We start from the raw sequence: 19399 nt of genomic DNA, 5'->3' as shown, positions 1-19399 counted from the left end.
TTCGGGATTTAAACATTTTAATTAATACAAAATATATCTTTACAACATGTATTTTAACAATTTTACAAATAGGTTAACAATTAGAAACAAATTATTATAGCAATGTTATATTTACAAAGCAAGCTGCAGTAGGCCATCCTTTATAGAGCACACACATCATAATAGATACACATTGTATTGTATTGCCACAATCTTAATTATAGCTAGTACAATAATAATAATAATAATAATAATAATAATAGTAATAATAATAATATGCCGCACTGTACTACAGACCAAAGTGTGAAGTTTTACGGTATTCCGTTACAACCTAACTAAATGGATTTGGAAAGGCAGTAGACAAATATAATTACACAAATAGGCCTCCATTACGCAATATCAATAGCTCACTGAAATACCGTATCTTACATCCGTAAATTCATGTCCTCGTCCCGAAGTGGTGCATTTCTTTTCAAGCACATCCGTCATGGAAATGAGCTGCATGCAACGTTTTAACCACATACCAAACTTCATGCCAATCTTAAGTTTTTGGCACTGTCAGAATTCAAGCCTGGGACTCCTAGGAAGGCAGCTAGTAGCGCCAACCGTTATATTACAGAGGTGGTCTTGATCATATTATAAATACTGTACCGGAAACGCCGCTACGTGAAAGAAGTTCGAAGTATGTGTGTTGAACTTCGCGCGAGGTGGAAGATAGGCAGCCCGTCGAACTCGCTGACGTGCACAGCCGTGACGTAGCCGCTTCGAGTGAGCTCCATACAGCCAAGCGTGACCATATATGGTAATGCCCCGGCTCATGTGCAAAAGTCTATTTTGCGTTAAAATATTGTTGTTTTGACATCGCCAACGTGGAGACCATTGTAATAGATGAAATATGTCAAATTCTCGAGAGAATCCACCGTGTACTTTGGGAGTTATACTGGTGGATAATACCCACGTTCTAGATGCTTCTCCACAATCTGGTATAAAAGGAGGGCGATCCGGACTACAGATTCAGTGTGTGTTACTCCACCGTCTCTGCGACACGGGTGACGGGTGGAGCTCTATAAGTGCGGACCGAACCTATGGTCGGACGAGTCTTTGCATTTCGAGTGTTCGATTCCAGCGGAGTTGGAACTTTACTTTCTTCAAGTGCCATGTTAGGACTTGTGTTTCAGTGACTAACTGAAAGAACTTAGAATTTCTCTCGTGAGTGTTGTAACTTTTCCAAGTGCTACATTTGAACTTGTATTTTGAACTTGTATTTCGTAGACAGACTTTGGGAACATAGAAATTTTCCGAGTGTCTCATGTGAACTTGTGTTTTGCGACAAACGTTTTCTTATAAGTGTTGTAATTTTCCAAGTACCACATTGAACTTGTGTTTTGTGACGAACTGTGGAAACTTAGAGTATTTCAGAGTATTACGTTCGAACTTATGTTTCATAACAAATTGTGGGAACATGAAATATTTTTCGAGTGCCGCATCTGGACCCATGCCATATCTGAGTTTGTGTTTTCCTCTCGTGAAGTTCCGAGGGAACATAGAACTTTTCAGTGTCATAACTGAACTTATAATTCATACTCCGTAATCATTTTTCATGGACAGCGTTAGACTCTTTCCAAGTGCAATTTTACTTTAATGATCGCTTAATAACATTGCTTAACAGTCTTCAGGTAGACGTAATTTTGTTTATGGACGGAATACATTTCCGAGTACCATTTAATTTACTTAAGTTATTACAAACGTGCCAATGTGTCCTGAACTTGCATAAACTGTGCATCTTATGCTTTATAGTGTGTTCTAATCATAAACTGACGAGATCAGTGAGTTAGGAACTGTGATGACAATGATTAATGACCCAATAGAACATTCTAGTCTGCCATGCCAATGTTAGCAAACTTATGCCGTGAACTTGACATTATAAATTACACATTATTTTCTCAAGTATTAATTCGGCTAACATTTAACACATGGCCAGATATTCAGTTCAATCGTCTTATTTTCAAGTGATAATTTATGAACATTTGTGATTCAGCGAGGTGTTTGAATCAATATTCTAGTGTCAATTTCATTAACATTTGACATATTCCATTTACAATGAGTAAACGCAATATTTAAAGGTCAATTTATTTAACAGTGCTACAAGTAAGTTGAATGCCGTACGGGGGACTTGTGTGTGAATCACGCCTCACCTTTCATCAACATTGTCGTGTGAGATCGAACCCCGCAACGTGTGCACCTAGAGATTCGAGAACTCCCAGATCCTCGAGAACTTCGAGAAATTCCAGAATTTCTAGAAATTCCAGAACATCGAGAACTTGACATTCAGGACGGGCGTGGTTCCTGTCCAGGCCGTGCCCAGCAACCATCCCGAAGTCCGGAGGTTCCAGCCTGCTACAACGCTTCAACTCAACTCTTATGAAAGGTGATATGAATTTGTTTTCAATGAACAATAAAATCAGATTCTCAAAAAAATCTAAGTTCAATGAACTAATACCCCTCTCTTTACCAACTCCAATGTTTTCATGCCACACCCTTAGAAATAGTCCATGCTCTTCAAGCTAGTGTCAGCGCCCCCAAAGGCAGACATTTTTCCCGGTACAGAACAGACACACAATATAAATAATAACTTATTGGCGACTTTAAGTAATTCTGAACTTTTCTTCGCATGCATAATTTTTGATAGTGTTCATGCGGTTTCAATATTAGGAATTGCAATAGGTCTAACATCAAGCCTGAGCCTTTTTGTCAGAAAAAGTTCCTCTACTCTTTTCCCCCTGTTGTAGTTCCCTTTCCCTACGTTTGAGATGCGAGGTCGAGACCATTCACACGGTCGATCAGTACGCGAGGTGACATGTTCTGTTTAAAATGCATGAACAACAGCTGAAATATGCTTACATTTCATGGAAATAATTATTCGCCTTCTGAAATATTAACGATTGTTACCACGGCCTTCCTTAGAAAACATGGTTATGTTTAAAATTAATTAAAATTCAAATGTAAAAGTAATCGCCTCCTTAGCAGCATTAACCTTTGCTAACATGATATCGTATTAGAAATAGACCAAGGATATTTTTCTGAAGACAGCATTGTTCAATGTGTATATGAACACTAATCTCGTTATCACCACTACTAATAAGTAACTTACTACGTTGCCTCTATCGTGAAATGGTAGGATATCTAGTGAACCAATGTTTATTTCTGATCACATTTGCAGTTATTGCTCTGTTGTTATTTCCTGTGGACTGTTTTTCTTGTAAATTTATTACATGGCCACTTTCTGCAAGTTTGGAATAATACGGCCAATTGTTGCTGCATAAAACACTCTGAAATCCCTCTGTTATTATTTACTCGGCCATGGCAGCACGCGGTGAGACGACAGCTGATATGTGCGCGGTGAAACGCATTAACTTACAATGTCCGCCACTCGCAGTACAGCGGTGCATTTCTCCCATCAGCCCATGGAGCCTATACACTAAGTGTACTAAAACTGTATGTGGTGACTGTGTGTGAATAAATATGTTATCCATGAGGACTGATTTATTTATGGTAACGATGTGGAGCCGCCTACAATTAAGACTACATAATTGGTGATCCGTGTATAGAGCACACGTGCATACCATAACCTATCTTCGATGACGTGTTTCACCACCGATTACGGTATTTTATCACTTTATTTCAGTGAGGTGTTAGACTGTTTACTACATCAGGACTACCACACGTTTTCAGAGTATGAAGCCAACTCGACCAACGACAGAAACCGTTGCCAGAATCCTAAAGATTGTCGGTGATACTCATCGCTCCAAACCGTACCCGCCAACTGTAAGCTGCATCTGCTACTCCCCGAGAACGCCACATTTCATCCGAAAACTTGTATGTATGTAACCTACCTTATACTTGTTCTGGAATATTGCAAAATTTTGCACAAAATAAATTCGGCATGACGTTGTACGAACATTACTGTTTTGAACGTAACTCACTTGATTAAATAATAACATTTATTACATTTAAGGCACTTATATAACACATTATAAATACATAATACTGAGTAATGATGGGCAGATGCCCTCGATAACAGTCAGTCACATGTTCCCGTGTCCTCCCGCTCGAGGCACCCAAGCATAACAGTCTCTCATCTCCTTCCATCCACACCACTTCCGGCTGAGGGCCTTCAAATAAATACACACTGAAGGGTGCTGCTATCTGTCCTAAAGTGGTAGCGAGTAACTAGGTGGTCTAGCCATAGCTAGGCTGGAACATGCTCCCCACCGTTGAATCACCATGATTCAACTGAATTAAATTGCCTGATATGCCCTCATGAGAGTTCAGTTCAAATATCACACAGGCACTGACATACAGAGTTCATGTATAGTAACCAAAATGAGTTGATCATTCAACAAAATATACACATAAACATAGGCAAAACAGAAACACAAGCAACAAAATATTTACACACTGTTAACAGAAGGTACTAAGTAGGTTGACTGTGTCCTCATCCATTATTGTGCAATATGAATTCAGCACACTATAAGTTCTCAGTTCAAATCACACACACACAGCATAATTACACTCTGAAATGAACAAGAAAAAATATTCACATGAAACACATTATGTTTTAGCCACAACGATCCTGTTTAGTTCTAAATAGGTAATGGAATTAACTTGTTAACAGGTCGTTTAAAAAGACCACTGGTTGTTCTGATGGTAGCCACTCGTGCAAGTCCATCCTTCCCAGGGTGAACAGTCTCCACCACAGCCAACTTCCAACAGAGAGGAGGAAGAACAACTGTTCCAGTAGCTAGGTTCTCCTTGGGACAGGTCCATTTCTTCCTCTGCTGCAGTGAGTTCAGGTAATCGGCAGACCACCTCTTCCACAACTGCTGCTGCATTGACTGGATACGCTGCCATCGAGACAATCTGTTGATGGGAAGGTCAGTAATGTCAGGCTCAGGAATGGTTGTAAGGGGGGCACCAATTAGGAAGTGAGCAGGTGATAAATAATTAAGGTCACTGGGGTCATTAGATAAGGCAGATAGGGGGCGAGAATTAAGACAGGCTTCTATCTGTGCAGTAAGGGTACATAGCTCCTCAAATGTCAGTAGCGCATTACCCGAAACTCTTCTCAAGTGGTACTTCATGGACTTGACAGCTGCTTCCCACAGTCCGCCAAAGTGTGGAGAGCTGGGAGGTATAAAGTGCCACGTGATGCCTTCCATCGCTAATGAATTCCTTATCTCTTCACAAAAGCTGGTTGAAAGGAATAGTTTTTGGAGATCCTGCATTCTTCTATTGGCACCAATGAAGTTAGTCCCATTATCACTATAGATGATGGAGCATTTCCCACGTCGAGCTATGTATCTCCTCAGGGCTGCCATAAGGGGATCAGTAGAGAGGTCACTCACCACCTCCAGGTGAAGAGCCTTGGTAGCCAGACAGATGAACAATGCAATGTAGCTCTTAGTTGTCTGTTTGCTTCTCACATTTCCCCTCTTGACGAAGAAAGGACCAGCATAATCAGTTCCTACAATAAGAAATGGGCGACTCTGTTGCACTCTGGTAACAGGGAGCTGTCCCATCAATTGTTCAGCTGTTGACGCCTTGAATCTAAAACAGGTCAGGCACTTGTGGATGACTCTTCGAACAACTGCCCTAGCCGTGGGAATCCAGAATCTTTCTCTTAATGATGCAATTACTAATTGAGCACCTGCATATAAAAGCCTAATGTGTTCTGCCATCACAACAAGGTTTGTGAGAGCATGCTGGGGAGGAAGGGTAAGCTGGTGCTTAGTGTCATAAGGTAGTTTTGAATTTACTAGTCTTCCTCCTACCCTTAGCATTCCCTTATCATCCAAGAAAGGATGCAAATCTGCAATTTTACTCGTCCTTGAAATGCAGCATTTAGAGTTAAGACTGGCTATCTCTTGAGCATAACACACTTGTGCAATTTTGATACAGGAGTGCAAGGCCATCTGCAGCTCTTGTGCACTTAATGTCCCTAACCTCTTGTCTTGAGGATTGGCACTATTGTGAATAAATCGCCAACAATACGCAGTAACTCGCGTCAGTCGGGACAGTGACGAGTACTTCAGCATAAGTTCATCTCAGTTTGTACCTATCAACATGACTACAGGAAGTGTGCTTCGTGACTCAGGTAGTTCCTCTTCTGCATGGGCTGAGATTGTGTCTGGCCATGATTCAGTGGGCTCAGTTAACCAGGATGGTCCGTGCCACCACAGGTTCATACCTCGTAGTTGTCCCGGAGCAACACCTCTGGATAATAAATCTGCTGGATTGAAACTGGTAGGAACATGTCTCCATTATGCCTTGTGAGAGTATTCTTGGATTGAAGAGACTCGGTTGGCTACAAATGTTTTCCAGCGAGTAGCAGGAGATGCGATCCAGGCTAAGACAATGGTGGAGTCCGTCCATAGGTACAGCTTGCTGACTGGCAGAGACAAAGCTGGAAGGGTCTTGTGGAGTAGTCGGGCAAGTAGTAGCACTCCACACAGTTCAAGTCTTGGTAGTTTCAGTTTCTTCACCGGTGCTACTCTGGATTTAGAACATAATAATCTGACACAGGTCTGTCCCCCTTTGTCGACAGACCGTACATAAAGACAAGCTCCATAAGCTTGTTCTGAAGCATAAGAAAAACCATGAATTTGTATATCAACAGGGGGTCCCTTACATGTGACTAACCGCTCAATATAAAATTCTCTTACTGCCTGTGGCTTAAAGTGAAGTTCTTCCCATTCTCTGACTAGTTGAGATGGTAGTCTGTCATCCCAGTTCAGGTTGACTAGCCAAAGTTTCTGCATAAAAACCTTGTAAGAAATTACCAAAGGGCTGACCAACCCAAGTGGATCAAATATTGATGCAATAACAGATAAGACCTTTCGTTTAGTTACATGAGAGTCAGCATGATAGGGACTGTCTGAATACAGATTGCCACAAATGAGAAAATTATCAGTAACTGGATGCCATAATAGGCCTAAAGATTTCACGCTAGTGCCTTCATCAAGACTTAAAGGCAGCTGGGTTTCCCTGTCCTCTTCTGAAACTGCTTCTAGTAATGCTAGGTGGTTTGAACACCATTTCCTGAGGTGAAATCCTCCACTCTCTAGTAAATTAATAATTTCAGACTGCAACTGAAGAGCATCCTGGATATCGTCACAGCCGCTTAATAAATCGTCAACATAAAAATATCTGCGAACAACTTGTGCTGCTCTGGGGAACCTCGATTCTTCATCTTCAGCAAGTTGCTGCAGGCATCTGGTAGCTAGGAAGGGTGCTGATGCTGTACCATATGTTACAGTTGTCAGTTCATAGTGAGAGGGTGGGTCCCTAGGTGATTCCCTCCAGATAATCAGCTGAAGTTTCCTATCATCTGCATGAACCATGACTTGCCGATACATTTTAGCATTATCTGCGGTGAAGGCAAAGGTATACATTCTGAATCTTAGAATGATAGAGTAAAGATCCTGTTGTATTGTCATTCCAACCATTAATATATCATTCAATGAAATATTGTTAGAAGTTTTAGAAGATGCATCAAATACAACCCTAGTTTTGGTAGTCGAGCTACTAAGCTTAAAAACTGGATGATGGGGTAGATAATAGCTTCCACCTTCATTCCCTGACTGAGTAGATGTATCCACCTTAACCATATGCCCCATCGCCTCATACTCGTGAAGAAAGTTAGAGTACTCGTGCTTAAGTGAGGGCTGCCTGCTGAAACGCCGTTCTAATTGCGTTAGTCTTGACATGGCATGATTGAAGGAGTTTCCCAGAACCTCAGGTTTCCGCTTGAGGGGTAAGCGAACTATGAATCTACCTGTAGCAGCCCTAGTAGTATTCTCTGTAAAATGTTTTTCTGTGGCTCTCTCTTCTCTTGTCATGACTCGTGACGTAAGCTCTTCTATTTCCCAGAACCGTTGTAGTTGGGTGTCTAACCTGTCCTCTGACTTCAAGAAACATGTAGTTAGAGTAGGATTTTTCTCTTCCCTACGATGGTAGTGTCCAACAATAATCCATCCTAGTTCAGTGTCTTGAAGGATAGGTTAATCTGGTGATCGAGTTCTGCGCCCAGGTTTCAGCAATGAAAAGAAATGTTCTGCACCTATTAACAATTCAGTGTCACCTGGCTGGAAGAACTTGGGGTCAGCGAGCTTCAAATCAGTGGGCAAGTTCCAGTGCTCATGCTGAATGTAACTACTGGGCATGTTACCTGTGATACGTGGAAATACAGAGCAAGTCATACTCACAGTGAAGTTACTTACGGTGGATTGCAATTCTAACTGAACACTGTACCTTGATTGAGAAATGGAATCATTTATGCCGCTGATTGGTATGGGATTCTTCACTTTCTTAAGGCCTAATCGCTGTGCTAGACTTTCAGTGCAAAGATTAACCTGGCTGCCACTGTCAAGAAGTGCCCGGCAGACCTGCATTTGCCCCCTAGAATCTGGTACCTTGACCATGGAAGTGGACAGCAGAACCCCTACAGGGTCTCTTGTATTGCAGTATGTGTGAGAGGAGTTGGATGCAGTTTGATGGGCTGTACCTCCCTCTCTACCTGATGGATTATGTAATGAGGTGTGATGCTTCCTACTACATAATTTACAACCACGTGATTTGCACTGTTTGGCAGAATGCTCTGTACGCAAACAGTTAAAACATAAATCCATTTCCTTAACCCTTCTTTGTCTACCTTCCACACTGAGAGCTGCAAACTCTTCACATTTAAATATTGGGTGATTACCATGACAGCAGGGACACTTTGTGAGACTGGTAGTGGTGTAAGTGTAGCGTGGTTGAGTATCCCCTTGAGGTTTAGGCTTATTTCTGTCAGCTTATTGTCTGTGCAATGGTGCAGTGTGCTGTGAGCTAGGGAAGTTCTCCAGAGCTTGCTGTTTGTGCTCAACAAATGACAGCAAGTCTTCAAGTGATGTAACCCGAGTGTCTGCCTGTGATAATTCCCAGTCTCGTCTAGTACAAGCATCAAGTCCTTGAGCATACAGTTGAGTCAAAATAACTTCATGCAATGGAATGTTAAGTTCTAGGGCCTTGAGTGCATTCAAATGACTATTAAAAGTGTTAGAGTACCTTAACAGTTCTGTGGCTGTTTCACTAGAGACTGATTTTAAAGTTAAGAGTGCCTTAACATGAGTAGCTGCTATTAGTTTCTTGTTCTCAAATCTGTCCTTCAACATTTTCCACGCTACCTCGTAATTTTCCTCTGTGGTGGGTAAATTTTGAATTAATTGGCTGGCTGGGCCCTTGAGAACAGATGCTAAGTAGTGAAATTTCTGGACACTTGGCAGATTATTGTTGTTATGAATCATAACTTGAAAACTGTCTGCGAATGAGAGCCAGTTTTCGTATTTTCCATCGAAATGTGGAATGTTAATAGCCGGTAACTTTAAACTCGCGACACTGCTGACCTGAGTTCTTCCTGAATCTACCGTGTCGCGTGATGACTCTTCAAGGTTCGCTATTATTTTACTCATTTCGCCCTTTACCTTGTAGTATTTGGTTTCGAATTCGGCACGCGCCTGATCATGAGCTTGCTCATTTTCAACGTCTCCTAATTCTAATTCTGACTGCACGTCATCAAACTTCGACATTAATGCACTCATGTCTTCGTATCGCAGTTTAATTTCATGCGAATTCGAATGTTGTTGAGCGATGAAATTCTCAACGAAAGTTTCCGAGCGGGTAAGTTGCGCTTTAAATCGCGACCTCTGCTTAAGAAGCTTTTGCCTTGTCGAGGATTCCATGATGGAGGGGGTAAGACAATAACAAGGAGAAAAGGAGAGCCTTAAATGAATAGTACTGACCTGCCTTCTCAGTTTAGTTTACCTCTGGTGCTGGAACATCGAACCTGGGACTGCCAGATGATGTCATTAAAGTGAACTTACAAGTATTTCCATGTTACTGTAGAAACTAGTCGTCCATACTACACGCCACGCTGCTTTCACGAGGTCCTCGTGGTGTAGATAATCCGGCCTGGTAATTGGACCATGTTTTGAACGTAACTCACTCGATTAAATAATAACATTTATTACATTTAAGACACTTATATAACACATTATAAATATATAATACTGAGTATTGATGGGCAGATGCCCTCGATAACAGTCATTCACATGTTCCCGTGTCCTCCTGCTCGAGGCACGCAACATAACAGTCTCTCATCTACTTCCATCCACACCACTTCTGGCTGAGGGCATTCAAATAAATACACACTGAAGGGTGCTGCTATCTGTCCTAAAGTGGTAGCGAGTAACTAGGTGGTCTAGCCATAGCTAGGCTGGAACAATTACAAAGAACTCTATACTATGTAACAGTACCTAGTTTTCTAACCACAATTACAAACTTGGTGTTCAGTTGATGTGTACGTAATTCGGCAATCCTTTGTGCGACTTTTTCTCCTTTTGCTAATTAAGGCCTAAGATACAGACTACTCCACAATATATTCCTACCTTATTTGCTGTTCAAACATGTACAAATACTTCATAATAGCCTACTCCTCATGCATTACAACTGATTGAATTGTTGTGTCTTTCTTTATAAATCGTAATCGTGGGTTTAAGTGGTTTTTACGTTGTTACATTACATGCATAACATACAATTGCAATGTACGGATATTTCGCAAGACTTAAAATGCACATTGGAACCCATGGTTTATGTTTAATATCTACATATATAACCTAAATCGACGTATCATCTTCGCAAGATTATTTTCTCAAATTTTATCGTAATAATTTATATGTTTTTGAATCTCTTATCATACGCTACCTGCATAATCCTCCCCTGCGAACCATGTGACCTTGCCGCGGTGGGCAGGCTTGCGTGTTCCAATGAAGCAGATAGCCGAGCCGCAGGTGCAACTATATCGGATGGGTATCTGTTGAGAGACCAGACTAACGAATGGTTCATCGAAAGGAGGGTAGCAGCCTTTCGGAAGTTGTAAGGGCGGCAGTCTAGACGATAGACTGATATGGCCTTGTAATAATACTCAACATTGCTTAGCTGTGTTGATACTGCTACACGGCTGAAAGCAACGGGAAACTACAGCCATAACTAACTCCCGAGGACATGCAGCTCTCTCTGTATGAAAGATGTAGTGATGATGGCTTCCTCTCGCGTAAAATATTCCGGAGGTAATCTAGTCCCCCGTTCGGATCTCCGGGTGGGGACTACACGAGAGGGGACGATCATTAGCAAGATGGATACTGACATTCTGCGAGTCGGAGCGTGGAATGTTAGAAGTTTGAATCGTTGTGGTAGATTAGAGAATCTGAAAAGGGAGACGGATAGACTAAAGTTAGATGTAGTTGGTATAAGTGAAGTACGTTGGCAGGAAGAACAGGATTTTTGGTCAGGCGGCTACCGAATTATCAACACAAAATCAAACACGTAGATTAGAGAATCTGAAAAGGGAGATGGATAGACTAAAGTTAGATGTAGTTGTATAAGTGAAGTACGTTGGCAGGAAGAACAGGATTTTTGGTCAGGCGACTACCGAATTATCAACACAAAATCAAACAGAGGAAATGCAGGAGTTGGTTTCATAATGAATAAGAAAATAGGGCAGCGGGTAAGCTACTACGATCAGCATAGTGAAAGAATTATTGTCGTCAAAATAGACACCAAGCCAATGCCCACCACAATAGCGCAGGTCTATATGCCTACTAGCTCAGCGGATTATTAGGAAATCGTAAAAACATAGAAAATTTAATACTATATGTACAAGGTGACGAGAATTTAATTGTGATGGGAGACTGGAATGCAGGAAGAGAAGGTAATACAGTAGGATAATTCGGATTGGGACAAAGGAACGAAAGAGGAATTCGGCTGGTTGAATTCTGCACTGATCATAATTTAGTCCTTGCCAATACTTGGTTCAAACACCACAAACGACGGCTGTATACGTGGACGAGACCTGGAGACACTGGAAGGTATCAAATAGACTTCATTATGATTAGGAAGAGATTCAGAAACCAGGTGTTCGATTGCAAAACTTTCCCAGGAGCAGATGTGGACTCTGACCACAACTTGATGGTCATGAAATGCCATTTGAAGCTGAAGAAACTGAAGAAAGGAAAGAATGCTAAAAGATGGGATCCAGACAAGTTGAAAGAAAAGAGCGTGAGGGATTGTTTCAAGGAACATGTTGAAAAAGGACTAAATGAAAAGGCTGAAGGAAACACAATAGAATAAGACTGGATAGTCATGAAAAATGAATTCAGCAGGGCTGCTGAAGAAAGGCTAGGAAGGAAGAAAATATCAGCTAAGAATCAGTGGATAACTCAGGAGATACTAGGCCTGATTGATGAACGACGAAAATAAAAGAATGCTAGAAATGAAGAGGGCAGGAAAGAATAGGGGCGATTAAAGAATGAAGTGGACAGAAAGTGCAAGGTAGCTAAGGAAGACTGACTGAAGGATGGTCCTTGAAATATAAATGCTGCATACAGGAAAATCAAGGAAACCTTTGGAGAAAGGAAATCTAGGTGTATGAATATTAATAGCTCAGATGGAAAGCCACTTCTAGGGAAAGAAGACAAAGCAGAAAGATGGCAGGAACATATCCAACAGTTGTATCAAGGTGAAGGTGTAGATAATTTGTTGCTGGAACAAGAAGAGGCTGTTGATGCTGATGAAATGGGAGACCCAGTTTTGAGGTCAGAGTTTGACAGAGCTGTGAGAGACTTAAATAGGAACAAGGCACCTCGAATTGATGACATTCCCTCTGAATTACTGACTGCCTTAGGAGAAACCAGCAGGGCAAGGCTATTCCATTTAGTGTGTAAGATGTATTAGACAGGAGAAGTGCCATCCGATTTTCGGCAGAATGTTGTTATACCTATTCCCAAGAAATCCGGTGCTGACAGGTGTGAAAACTATCGCACCATTAGTTTAGTATCTCATGCCTGCAAAATGTTAACACGTATTATTTACAGAAGAATGGAAAAAAAAGTTGAAGCTGAGTTGGGAGAAGATCAATATTTGGCCTCAGAAGAAATGTAGGAACACGTGAAGCAATCCTCACTTTACGTCTGATCTTAGAGGATCGAATCAAGAAGGACAAGCCCACGCACATGGCATTCATAGATCTAGAAAAGGCATTCGATAATGTTGATTGGACCAAGCTATTTAAGATTCTGAAGATGATTGGGATCAGATACCGAGAACGAAGAATTATCTACAATCTGTATAACAATCAGTCTGCAGTGATAAGAATCGAGGGCTTTGAAAAAGAAGCAGCAATCCAGAAAGGAGTTAGACAAGGCTGCACTTTGTCCCCCTTCTTTTTAAAGTTTACACAGAACAAGCAGTAAAGGAAATCAAAGAGGAATTTCGAAAGGGAATCACAATCCATAGAGAGGAAATCAAAACCTTGAGATTTGCCGATGATATTGTTATTTTATCTGATACTGCAGAAATTCTCGAGAAGCCGCTGAATGGTATGGACGAAGTCTTGGGTAAGGAGTACAAGGTGAAAATAAATAAGTCCAAAACAAAAGTAATGGAGTGCAGTCGAACGAAGGCAGGCGATGCAGGAAATATTAAATTAGGAAATGAAGTCTTAAAGGAAGTAGATGAATATTGTTACTTGGGTAGTGAAATAACTAATGATGGCAGAAGTAAGGAGGACATAAAACGCAGATTAGCACAAGCAAGGAAGAGCTTTCTTAAGAAAAGAAATGTGCTAACTTCAAACACTGATATAGGAATTAGAAAGATGTTTTGGAAGACTTTTGCGTGGAGCGTGGCATTGTATGGAAGTGAAACATGGACGATAACTAGCTCAGAAAGAAAGAGAATAGAAGCTTTTGAAATGTGGTGTTACAGAAGAATGCTGAAAGTGAGATGGATAGATCGAATCACAAATGAAGAGATACTGAATCGAATTGGCGAGAGGAGATCGATTTGGCTAAATTTGACGAGAAGAAGAGATAGAATGATAGGACACATCTTAAGACACCCAGGACTTGTTCAGTTGGTTTTTGAAGGAAGTGTAGGTTGTAAGAACGGTAGGGGTAGTTCAAGGTATGAATATGACAAGCAGATTAGAGCACATGTAGGATGCAGTAGTTACGTAGAAATGAAAAGTTAGCACAGGATAGGGTGGCATGGACAGCTGCATCAAACCAGTCTATGGACTGATGACTCAAACAACAATAACAACACCTGCATAATATTTCATGTTTCCAGTTATCCTATAAGGCTGTCTCAAGCTATTTGTAAATTTGTGCTTGTGTTGCTCATCCTCACACATCTTCATTCACTTACAAACCTCTGACTGCTTTGTAATCTTGTCCGGTATTTCCTGAATTCTTTTTCTTTTTGCCCCTGTGTTGTGTACCCATCTTGATTATTGCACAGGAACGGTAGAAAGCTTTAGAGGAACAAAATAATAACTTACATAAGCAACTCCAACAACTTGTTACTTTGACGAAGCGTTTGCAAGAGCAGAACGAAGCATTACTAGCATGGCTCCAGGAGCATGAGTCTGCTGGTGCCGTTGCTACGTCTAGCAGTGTTGGCCAAGTTGCCAAAATCTCTGCCAAGTTACCACCATTTTGGTATGACAGACCAACTGTTTGGTTCGCCCAAATTGAGACTCAATTCAGGCTCGCAGGCATTACGGCCGACCGGACTAAATTTGATAATGTAATTTCACAACTTGACACCAAGTTCATGGTCGAGGTAAAGACATTGTCATTAATCCCCCCTGCCAAAGGACATTACGAAAAATTAAAATCTGAACTGGTTCGCCGCCTTTCAGCATCCGAAGTGCAGCGTGTTCGCCAACTTCTTGGTGACGAAGAACTCGGTGATAGGAAACCATCACAGTTCTTACGTCACTTAAAGTCATTAGCTGGTAGCTTACTTCATGACGAAAGTATATTAAAATAACTTTTCATGCGTCGACTACCACAGCAATTGCAGGTTACATTGGCGGCCCAGTTAATGCGTCTAGCTGATACACCTTTCAGACAAGATCTTGGAATTTTCACCTAATGTCACACCATTATATAGCCACTTGGCCGTCCATGCTACAGCTGCGCCGAACATTTTCTTTGCCCAGATGGAGGAATTGACACGCAAAGTCGACGCCTTGGCCCGTAACCAGCCCCGAGGCAGGAGTCACAGTAGGAGGGGATATAAAGGCTGAGACCGTTCCCTTACGCTACAGAGCCGGCTTTGTTGGTACCGCAAAATGTTACAAGATAAAGCTGTAAAATATACTAGTCCTTGTTCCTGGTGGGCGGAAAACGGAACGAACAGCCAGTGAAGAAGGCAAATGTCTGTTCTACATCGGGCCGCCGTCTGTTCATTTTTGATCAGAATACTAAAACAACATTTCTGATCGGCACCGGATCTGACCTTTGCTGTTTCCCGAGTAAGCTTCTGGGAAGCACTTGCAAATCTTCCGAGTATGAGCTAAGCGTTGCAAACGATAGTAAAATAAGAACATATGGTAGACTTCGTATGAACCACAACCTTGGTTTCCATCGTGACAATGACAATTTGTCATTGCTGATGTTAGCACAGCCGTCATTGGTTCCGATTTTCTGGCTTATTATAACTTACTCCCTGACTGCCGTAACAGATGCCTCCTCGACGGCACCACCGGCCTACACGTTAAGGTATCTATAGCCTCTATCCGAACAGGCCAGCGTAAAGACTGCTGCAGTATACATCGACTAACCCTTTAGCATGTTGCTCGCTGACTTTCACTCCATTACTCACCCACCTGGGATCCAACGTGATATTAAACACAATATTGTACATCACATTAGGACAATCGAAGGCCCACCGGTATCTCGTCGACCTCGTCGCCTGGGAGCTCAAAAATTGTAGGTAGCGAAGAAAGAATTCGAGGACATGGTAAGATGTGGCACAGCGAGACCTTCTAATAGTCCCTTGTCCTCACCCTTGCACCTTGCACCTAAGCGGGACAACTCATGGCGTCCATTGGCGATTACCGGGCGTTGAACACAAGGACAATACCCGCTACGACACATAGGAGATTTTTGCCATAACATTGCTGGGTCAACCATTTTCAGCACGTTTGACCTTGTCAAGGCCTACCAACAGATCTCTATTCATCCCAGTGACATTTGCGAAACAGCCATAACGACACCTTTCGGGCTGTTTGAATTTTCCTATATGTCATTTGGGTTACGAAATGCTGGATAAACTTTCCAGCGTTTTTTGGGTGAGGTCACTAGGGATTTAAACTTCTGTTTCCCGTATATTGACGATATCCTGGTGTTTTCACGGGATGCTGAAGAGCATATATATCATCTCCGCACACATTTCCAGAGATTAGCTGATTACGGTGCAGTCATAAAGCCGTCCAAGTGCGTATTAGGTAAAAGTGAGGTAACCTTCTTGGGCTATCGGCTCTCAAAGGACGGTACAAAACTTCCACCAGAAAGAATCCTATCTCTCCTGGAATATCCTCTACCGAAGACTGTCCAGGGCCTCCACTGGTTCTTGGGCATGGACAACTTCTATATACGTTTCTTACCACGTGCGGCTGAACTGCAGGCCCCGTTGGTGAACGTCCTAGCCAATTATAAGCTTAAGGGCTCTAAACATGTCCCCTGGACTCCAGAATTGCAACGTGCTGTCCACAAATGCAAAGAAAGCCTAGCGCAAACCACTCAGCTCGCTCATCCATTGCCAGATGCACCTCTAGGTCTAGCGTGTCAGGTAACATGGCCGGCCTATTACAGGGAACTGTTAGCTGTGTACGAGGCTGTCCAGCATTTCTGCTATATACTGGACGCATAACACTGCACCATATATACGGACCACAAGCCTCTGCTTTATGCATTTTCTCAAGGCAGGGAAAAACTACCCCCAACCCAACTTAATCAGCTGTCTTTCATATCACAGTTCACGACTAATGTTCAGCATATAAAGGGAGCAGATGACGTTGTCGCCGATACGATGTCCCGTGTTGAAGCCATCTCACTAGTCGTGTCAACGCAATAAAGTGACGAAGCATAATATATCTCTTTTGGGGAATTTCGGATCACCCAAGGGGTCGTTTCAGCCACATTCACTTGGATATTGTTGATTCACTGCCTGTCTGCGAAGGCTATCATTATCTCCTCACTGCTGTTGACTGATTTACTCGCTGGCCAGCGGCATGGCCCATGCGCAGCATCACTACCGAAGAAACAGCCGATACCCTAATAAGTGTTTGGATCTCCAGATTTGGTCTTCCTACCTGTATAACTACTGACCAAGGAAGTCAATTCAAGTCTACCCGGTTTCGCAGACTTATGACACAATTTGGTACGACAAAAATCCGTACAACCAGTTACCACCCCTCCGCTAACGGTATAGTGGAACGTCTTCATAGACAGTTAAAAGCTTCGCTAATGTATCACAGGGCAAAGAGGATTAAACCCTTACCCCTAAGCGTTACTTGACATGCGTTCGGTTCTAAAGGAAGATCTGAAAGATTCCCCTGCCGAACAGTTTTTGGGGTGCCACTACGCCTCCCCAGGGAAATGGTTACTTCTTCACCCAGTTCTTCTACTTCAGTTGACCCTTCTGATTTTGTAAATCATCTAAGGAAGGTAATGGGTGAAGTCAGACCTGTTCCTGCCTCCCGCTATATTCAAGAAAAAGTATTCGTCTTCAAAGACTTGGCAACTGCCTCCCATGTTTTTCTGAGAGCGGACCATGTAAAGCCTCCTTTGCAGTCCCCATACTCTGGTCCTTGCCCTGTAGTTAGCCGTAAAGAGAAGGCTTTGCCACTAATGATAGTAACAGGGAAGTAGTATTGAATATAGACCGTGTGCTGCCTGCATACATAGAAACAAACCTTGCTGTTCCTACGTGCACCAACACACCTGAACATCTACTACCCCCACTTCATCCAGTCAACCTTGCACTTCTTTTAATCCTGACTTACCCGACGCGTCATCAGCAACCAGAAAGTACACAACGCGATCAGGGCAAAGAGTTTCCTTTTCCCGTCCATTCGGTTTGTGAACTTTCCTTCTCCGTGGTGGGGTGATGTGGCGGCATCCGAAAGAATGAACTCACCCCACATACAGAACGCACCCTTGCACACGATGCAACAGTGCATAAGGTTGTATAGACTCTGGAACGAGCGTCATTCGGCGGCGTCGAGTGCGTTTGAATATCGCGTCTCTTTGTGTCTCGTTTGGTGTAACCAATGTACCCTATACGCTAAGTGTACTAAAACTGTGTGCGGTGACTGTGTGCGAATAAATCTGTTATCGATGAGGAATGATTTACTTATGGTAACAATGTGGAGCCGCCTATAATCAAGACTCCATACCAACTTGGGCTCAGAAAGCCAACGCCTTAAACGTCCGAGCCACTCAGCACGGCACCTGGAAACTAGAGCTGGGAGCGGAGCGAGTAATACCGCTGAATAATCTGGCTGTAGCGGTAGAGTGCACCGCCGATCCCCTCCGCTTACAACTGCAGGTACTCGCGGAGGACCAGAGCACAGTGTAGCCCACGACACATGTTTAATTAACAAGGGGAGGCCACGACGTTCGGATTTCGGATTATCTTCAAACTTTGTACACATTTAGTAGTGCACTGGGACAACATAATATGTAAGTAGTAAGGCGTATTACTTACGCGTTCTCGAGAAAATCGCAATAGAATTTTTCGCGTCGAATATGTACCGTGCGTAGCGATTATGAGCACGGGATGGCAGCGTTCGAGTGGGTAGCGTCCAAGTTCCGTAATCGCTGGATCACTGGATGGAGTCCCGCTCATCGTTTCTTTCAAGACTGGTCGTATACTTTCATATATATTACATATATATTTCAGGTCAAAGCGTCCAGGTGCAAAGTTGTTCCGGGTACCTTATCCGATTTCACTGTCAGGTATGAGGGACTTCGCAAATAGTTTTCTAGTCAATAGTTATAAATAATATATTTTTTGTCTTTTTTCCTTCTTTCTTTCTTTCTATCTTAATCCGGGGTTGGTTTTTCCCTCGGACTCAGCGCCTCTACCGCCTCAAGGGCAATGTCCTGGAGTGTGAGACTTTGGATCGGGTGATACAACTTGGAAGGAGGACCATTACCTCACCCAGGCGGCCTCACCTGCTATGCTATGCTGGAAGGGATAGACAAGGAAGAGGCAAGGAAGCGCTCGTGGCCTTTTGTTAGGTACCGTCCAGGCATTTGCCTGGACAAGAAGTGGGAAACACGGAAAACCACTTCGAGGATGACTGAGGAGGGAATCGAAAGCCCCTCTACTCAGTTGAACACCCGAGGCTGAGTGGACTCCGTTCCAGCCATCGTACCACTTTACAAATTTCGTGGCAGAGCAGGGAATCGAACCCGGGCCTCCAGGGTAGCAACTAATCACACTAACCACTACACCACAGAGTCGGACA

General features: G+C 42.7%; 1 protein-coding gene across 1 annotated transcript in view; it reads left to right on the top strand.

The window, feature by feature from the left end:
* LOC136863638 (pickpocket protein 28-like) overlaps positions 1-19399 on the top strand; it is a 211105-nt gene that overhangs the window by 8711 nt on the left and 182995 nt on the right. The gene's annotated exons all lie outside the window — the stretch shown is intronic.

The sequence above is a fragment of the Anabrus simplex genome, chromosome 2, assembly GCF_040414725.1.
Source record: "Anabrus simplex isolate iqAnaSimp1 chromosome 2, ASM4041472v1, whole genome shotgun sequence".
In the NCBI taxonomy this organism is placed as follows: Eukaryota; Metazoa; Arthropoda; class Insecta; order Orthoptera; family Tettigoniidae; genus Anabrus; species Anabrus simplex.
The sequence above is the reverse complement of the archived record's forward strand: the minus strand, read 5'-3'. Positions and strand labels throughout refer to the sequence as shown.